We start from the raw sequence: 6,878 nt of genomic DNA on the forward strand, positions 1-6,878 counted from the left end.
AAGCTGTCCAACATCCTCATATCAACCATAATACTTTCATCCCCGGTCAGATCTAACAATTTCTCAACTTCAGTCTAAAAAATCTTGAAGATCTCAGAGATTCAAACTCTTTTTTAATTGAGTACGAAAACCATATTAAGAGTGATCATCAATAAAAATGATGAAATAATAATTTATATGCAAGGTGGCTGAATAAGGACCACTATCTAGATACCAGGAACGAATGGGACAAGAGAAAATCGGATCTTCAAACAAGAACTAAAGAATCATAACTTTTATTTTTACACTTAGCTAACCAGACTTTATTTTCAATGCAACTTATACTTACAAAAAAAAGTAAAATAAAATAATGGTCATCTCCCTTTAATAAGAAAGTTTTCATAGGTCCCAAATTGTTAGTCTGACCGGACTCTCTTTATCCTTACCCTGAACATTTTTATGAGTATTGATGCTCATAAGAACAAAGCTTTTTCTTGAAAAAAGTTTGGTCTTTAAGTTTCCAAACTTAGTGAAGAATGCAAAGGGCATTGAGATAATAGCAGGGGTAATGAAAAGAAACATTAGGAGTCTTGAGTTTTATCTTGAAAAACAATCATCATAATGAAATAACCCCTAACTCCTCCAAAACCATCACACCTTATGATAAATAACTCTTACAAAAATATATTTATTTCAATACTAGATCGATGAGACTCTGTATTTTTGTGCTACTACACCTAACAATTTTAAAACAGTGTATTCAGTGAGTAAACAACTCTTCAAGTGTTCCTTGATGTACTTCTTAATGGGCAGTAAATAGGCATAATTATTTTTCACTTCTTCGGTGTAAATCAACTTCTGTCTTCTATACTCTTATGAGTCATATCCATCAGTTTTCAATAACTAAGAATGTCTGATTATCTACTATTTTCATAGTAAACAACACATCATTTACAATTTCTTGAAGTTTGACTTTATAAGAATCTCAATAACAATCATATTGTTGTAGACAGAAAAGATGACTAACATTTGTAATAATTCATCACTTTATTAGCACATTATATGTAACTTATAAGTACATAATTATAAAAAGTACACATATATCATCATGAAAACATCTTTGGGCAGAATTCATGACATACAGTTGTGATACTTCCTCACTTTATTAGCATATTAATATATAACTTATAAATACATAACTAGAAAGAGCACACATATATAATCATGAAAACACATTTGGGCAGAATTCATGACATACAGTTGTGATACTCCTTCACTTTATTATCACAATGTGGATAATACATCTAACTTATAAATGCATTATTAGAAAAATTACACATATATCATCATGAAAACACCTTTGGGCAGAATTCATAACATACAGTTATGATACTCCCTTACACATCAGCGGCCAGCTTTCAAAAATTTACCACCTTTGGGTGTATAAAGTTCTTAGATTAGTCAATTCTTAACCAAATGTTGTATGTATCACCCTTCTTAATGCCAATACACAATTACCATCTTAGGGTGTATAAAGACACATTGACACCAAGAGACATCTCATGACCATGAGTGCCACTTTAGTAGTCACCCACAATCAAACCCATGTAACTTTCTCATATTATGATACACTTTATATTACCCACAACATAATATCAGTTGTAATTTTAAACCTAATGGAAAATGTTGGAGTGCCGATAAAATTACAACACATGCTAATACAATGTTTGAAAAAGATTTCAGGATTACTAAAAGGTAATCAAAAATTTTTATAAGGCATGTATGAATACATCTTACAATTGTATAATATAATATAAAACATGCTCACATACAAAGCCATATGATAAAATAAAATAATCATATTAAAAATTTCACCAAACGGTGAAGTTACACACACAGCATAAACATGTCATATCATTTTTCATGTATATATATAAGTGGAATTTGGTCTTGAAAATGGTTTCATTGTGTCTAGAATGGTCCAAAGCATAAGTCCTAAGAGAACTCTTCAAAAATTCCTTACGGTTTAGCCATAATTAAAAAATATTAAACATGTAGCATTTCAAATTATCGGCTTAACCAAAACATGATGTATCATATTTCACACATGTAGGAGTAGAATTGGGTCTTGAAAATGGTTCCATTGCGTTTGAACGGCTCCAAAACATAAAACCCCAAGAGAATGCTTCAAAATTCCATACGGTTTGGTTAGAAATAAAAAATACTAAAAATATAGTATTTTGGAAAAATAAAATTTTAAACCGGTTCGGCCAACAAAAAAAACGGTCCAAATCATAAACAGAATCATATTCAGTGGAATCGAACTGAAATCAAATTGAAATTGAAATTCGACCGTTATCTGGACCCAGCGAGTTGACTCGTGAAACTGGCAGGTCGACTTGCTAAGTAATAAACAAGTTGAGTCAAAAAATGGTCCAGATAGTAAAGCGGTTCACCCGACACAGACCCATTTGGTCAGACCGTTGACTGGCCAACCGGGTCGACCCATTTGACCCGACAGGTTCAGATTCGGGTCATTCAAACAGGTCATGGGTCAGTCACCCGACTCGTTGACCCGGTCACCTGCCACGTCAACGTTACTATTAATTGAAAATTTCAAAAAAATCAGAAAACCATTGCCGGATTCCGGCAGCGATTGGCGGCATGTCTGGTGATGACCCATAATATATCGATCTCTTCATTTTCTTGAGATCTACGCAATGGTAGTTTTGGATTTTCAAGATCTGTTTTGGGGAGAAAAAAAAAAGTTATTAACTAAAGCCCCTATGGTTTCGATGAAAAAATCAGGAGAAAAACTTTCCAAGTTCCATTCTAGAACCCTAAATTCATCATTCAACATTCCTATGGGTCCCTAATTGATTCTATATAGGCTCTAATACCACATGTAAGAATATTCCTATCCAAGATCGCATAAATCAATTAAAAACTCCTTAGTACGATAATAATAAAAAATGATGATGAACATACCTTTTTTAGGATCCATTGGAGACGAAGCGAAGCGGAATCTCTTCTTTAGTCTCCCACTTGGAACGAACTTGAGGTGGAAGTTGATTCTATGATCAACTTAATGTTAGGTCTTCTCCTCTAGACTCCTTCCTATTCACTAGCTTGATGGAATAACCTCTCTGACGAACGTGGAGAATAATGTAATACTAATTAGGGTTTATGGGAGGGACCTAGCATCCTTTATATAGGCAAACCCGTTAGATCGTTCATCAAGATCTAACGGTCTCTATTAGCCCACACTAGCTAGTCCAATAAGAGTTTTAGTGACCATATATTATCTATATCAGACTAATAAAGAAACCAAATTAAAGTGTAACACAATCAATGAATCCCATCTTAGGTGAAATATTTAATTAATATTCTAATAGATTCTTCTCCAAGACCTCTCTTCTTATAACTAATTCAATACCTGAGCAAGAATCTATGGATTCCTTACAGCAAAACCAGATTGATGAACCAGTTAAATCAAGAACCGAGTACAATCCCATAATAAAATACAGGAAATTAGTAATAATAGTAATCAAAAGAATATGTAAATCACAAGAAACTTGGGATGTTTATTCCAATGAAAGTAGAAGCTAACTGGAGAGACATAAATACTCATTTTAGTTTAATTGTTTCTATGAAAGAAACTCACCAAAAGACAATTAGAATTCTTTAACAATTGGTTATCGTCGCCATTTGCAGAAGACTCCACCAATTACTTAAAATTTCTCCTTTTATTATTGACCTTGAACTTGCTCATAGAAATCCACATATATCGTGCATGACCATAGAATAGTCAGTTCTAGACTTCTACTTATATAGTTATATTACTCCTAACATAAAAAATAAAAATAAAAATAAAAATCATATTCACCTTCTAGTTAGGTATAGTTCTTCTGAATTGATTGAGTCATGCTTCATGAAAAAATATTCTTGATTACATGTAGTTCCTTCACAACATCATTCATTTGCATACGTTCTCTGGGCAACTCCATGGAGCACCATAATGCAATCTCAATTATTGAAGACACACAATCATGCAATTTCTCTGTCATATGACTAGGGCCTTCAATTTCGTTAACAACACCCTCTTCGATTTCTTGTCTATGTTCTCCCTTGCCTAAGAATGTGGGATCCAAAATTTGCATCATGCATGCAGGTAAAGCTGCCTTTGCAAAGTCATGGAGGTTCAAGTCACCAATAAATTTGATCTATTGGCCTTTTTCCTGTGAACATTTCTAGTAAAAGAATACCATAGCTATACACATCCACTGATGTAGTTGCCCTTCCACCCATGCCATATTCTGAAATTACAAATCTCTTGCTATTAGTATGGCAATTAGAGATTTCATATATAACACACAAAAACTATAGTTTGGATATAGAAATTGTGATCACTAATGGGTATAGATATTGTGATCACATTACCCAAATTAGCTATTTTATCAAATTGGATTGGTTCAAATAAAACATAGATTTATTACCTGGTGCAACATAGCCAATAGATCCTTTTAATCCAATCGTACTAGTTTGATCCTGAGATGAATTGTCTTTGTGATCTAAAAGTATCTTCGCCAAACCAAAATCACTAACATGCGCAACCATATCATGGTCAAATAGAATATTGCTTGGCTTTAGATCACAATGAACAATTGTGATATAGGAGTGGTAATGAAGGTAATCCAATGCAAAAGCAACATCAATTGCAATGTTCAATCTTTCAAGAATATTTAAATTTCTTGATCGATAGTGTTCCTCTACTGCCGGATGCAGCCATTCATCTAGACTTCCATTAGCCATGAACTCATAAACAAGGGCCTTGAAATCTTTTCCTTTTGAATCAAGACTTGAACAACAAGTTAAAATGTGGACAAGATTTCGCTGCCGAATGTTTCTTAGAGAATTACATTCAGCTGTAAAGCTCTTGTATGATTTTGAGTTTTGAAGGTTGAGTACCTTGATTGCAACAGTAGTTTCACCTTGGTTGATAATCCCTTTATATACAGAGCCAAATCCACCAGAACCTATGAGATTAGTTGAAGAAAATCCTCTAGTAGCTTGAAAGAACTCCTTGTAAGAAAGATTTAAGAATTGATAACCACTTGATGGTGCAGATGGAGGTTTGCTTTTTGATCTTCTTATCCAATAGAGTGTAAGAAAGGAGAATATCAAAAGAAAACCAAGAACCACACCAGCTACTATCAAAACTACTCTAGAAAGATTGGATCTTTTTTTATTTGTAGATCCATGGTTTTTGCATGCAGATAGGTGTAACTCTGCAATTCCCCCACAAAGCCTGTCATTTCCATACACAGCAATTGCACTTGCATTTCCAAAGATTCCTTTTATTGGTACCTCTCCCTCAAGATTATTTAACGATAAATTTAAACTCTGCAATGCCACAAGTTTTGCTATATCATTTGGGATTGGCCCGGTTAAATTGTTGTTTGAGAGATCCTACTCTCTAAGTCCCTTCAAAAGAGTCAACGATTGAGGAATGGTTCCCTCAAGAAAATTATTCCCCATATAAAGATGTTTCAAACTATGACAATCTCCAATGGAGGAGGGGATTTCTTTAGATAGTTTGTTGTTTGAGATAACCATTGCAGAAAGACTCTTGATGTTACCAATTTCAATTGGTAGGGAGCCGACAAGAGAATCATAAGATAAGTCAAGGCCAATCGATAGGGAGGAAATGAGAAATAGTTGTTTAGGTATTGGACCTTGGAGGTTGTTTACATGAAGGGTTGAATATTGGAGTCGTTGACAATTTCCAATGCTAAAAGGGATATTTCCATTCAAGCTATTGGAATCTAAATGGAGATCATACAAATGAGTGAGGTTGCCTATGGAAGAAGGTATCTGTCCTGAGAGTCTATTTCCATCCAAGTATAGTCTTTGAAGGTTTGAAAGTTTCCCAATAGTAGATGGAATATTACCTTTGAGAAAGTTCTCCTTCATCTCCAATCCAATTAAGTAGATAAGATTCTCCATCCCCATAGGAATAGTTCCAGATATCTGATTCTTTCCTAATCCGAGTATTGAGAGTTGTGACGAGAGATTCACTTTAAAGTTGGGAATTGGACCCCTAAAATCATTACCTCCTAGTTCCAAAAGCTCAAGATGTGTAGAATTGACCAAAGAATTTAAAATATCTAAATCACCACCTTCCCTTGTTCCACATTGATTTCCAGGTATACTCAAATGTTGAAGATTTTGAAGATCACCAAAGTTGTTAGGGATAGGGCCAATGAAACTGCAGTCACCTAGATCAATTGTTTCAAGTGTAGAAATATTGGAAATGGAATTTGGAATACTCCCTGAGAAAAGGTTTAGTCCCATGTCTAGGTTTATAAGATTTGGAAGAGAGAGGCCTATGTCTTGGGGAAGACTCCCATGCAATTGGTTTTGTACAATAGAAATCATTTCAAGAGATGAGAGATTATATATTGAGATGGGGAACGTACCACTGAAGTTGTTTACATGAAGTGCAAGAAAGTATAAGTTTGTTAGTTGGCCAAGGGATTCTGGAATGCTCCCTTGTAGTCCATTATAACCCAAGGAGATAACACGAACTGATGACATGTTTCCAAAAGAAGCTAGGTATGGTTCCTATCAAGCCATTAACATTCATAGAAATTAGCTCTAGCTTGACAAAGAGGTAAAGACTTCACTCAGAATCATCCCCACAAAATTGTTATTGAATAAGTGAATTTCTCTTAGATGAGTGCAGTTGGCCAAGCTGGGAGGAAGTTCTGATGTTGTTCATCAAAACAATATCTTGTAGTCGAATTAGATGACCAATCTCTTGGGGGATTTCACCATCCAAGCTATTATTCCCAATGTTGAGGAAACGAAGGAAAGAAAGATTTCCTATGAAGGAGATA

The 6,878-nt window shown here is 34.4% G+C and overlaps 1 pseudogene; it reads right to left on the reverse strand.

Annotated features, from left to right (window-relative positions):
- Positions 1-3,908: 3,908 nt before the first annotated feature.
- On the reverse strand, positions 3,909-6,576 carry LOC148999362 (uncharacterized; annotated as a pseudogene).
- Positions 6,577-6,878: the final 302 nt, after the last annotated feature.

Source organism: Hakea prostrata, unplaced genomic scaffold (assembly GCF_041222555.1).
Source record: "Hakea prostrata isolate BN-2017 unplaced genomic scaffold, UWA_Hpros_2 contig_12, whole genome shotgun sequence".
Lineage (NCBI taxonomy): Eukaryota > Viridiplantae > Streptophyta > Magnoliopsida > Proteales > Proteaceae > Hakea > Hakea prostrata.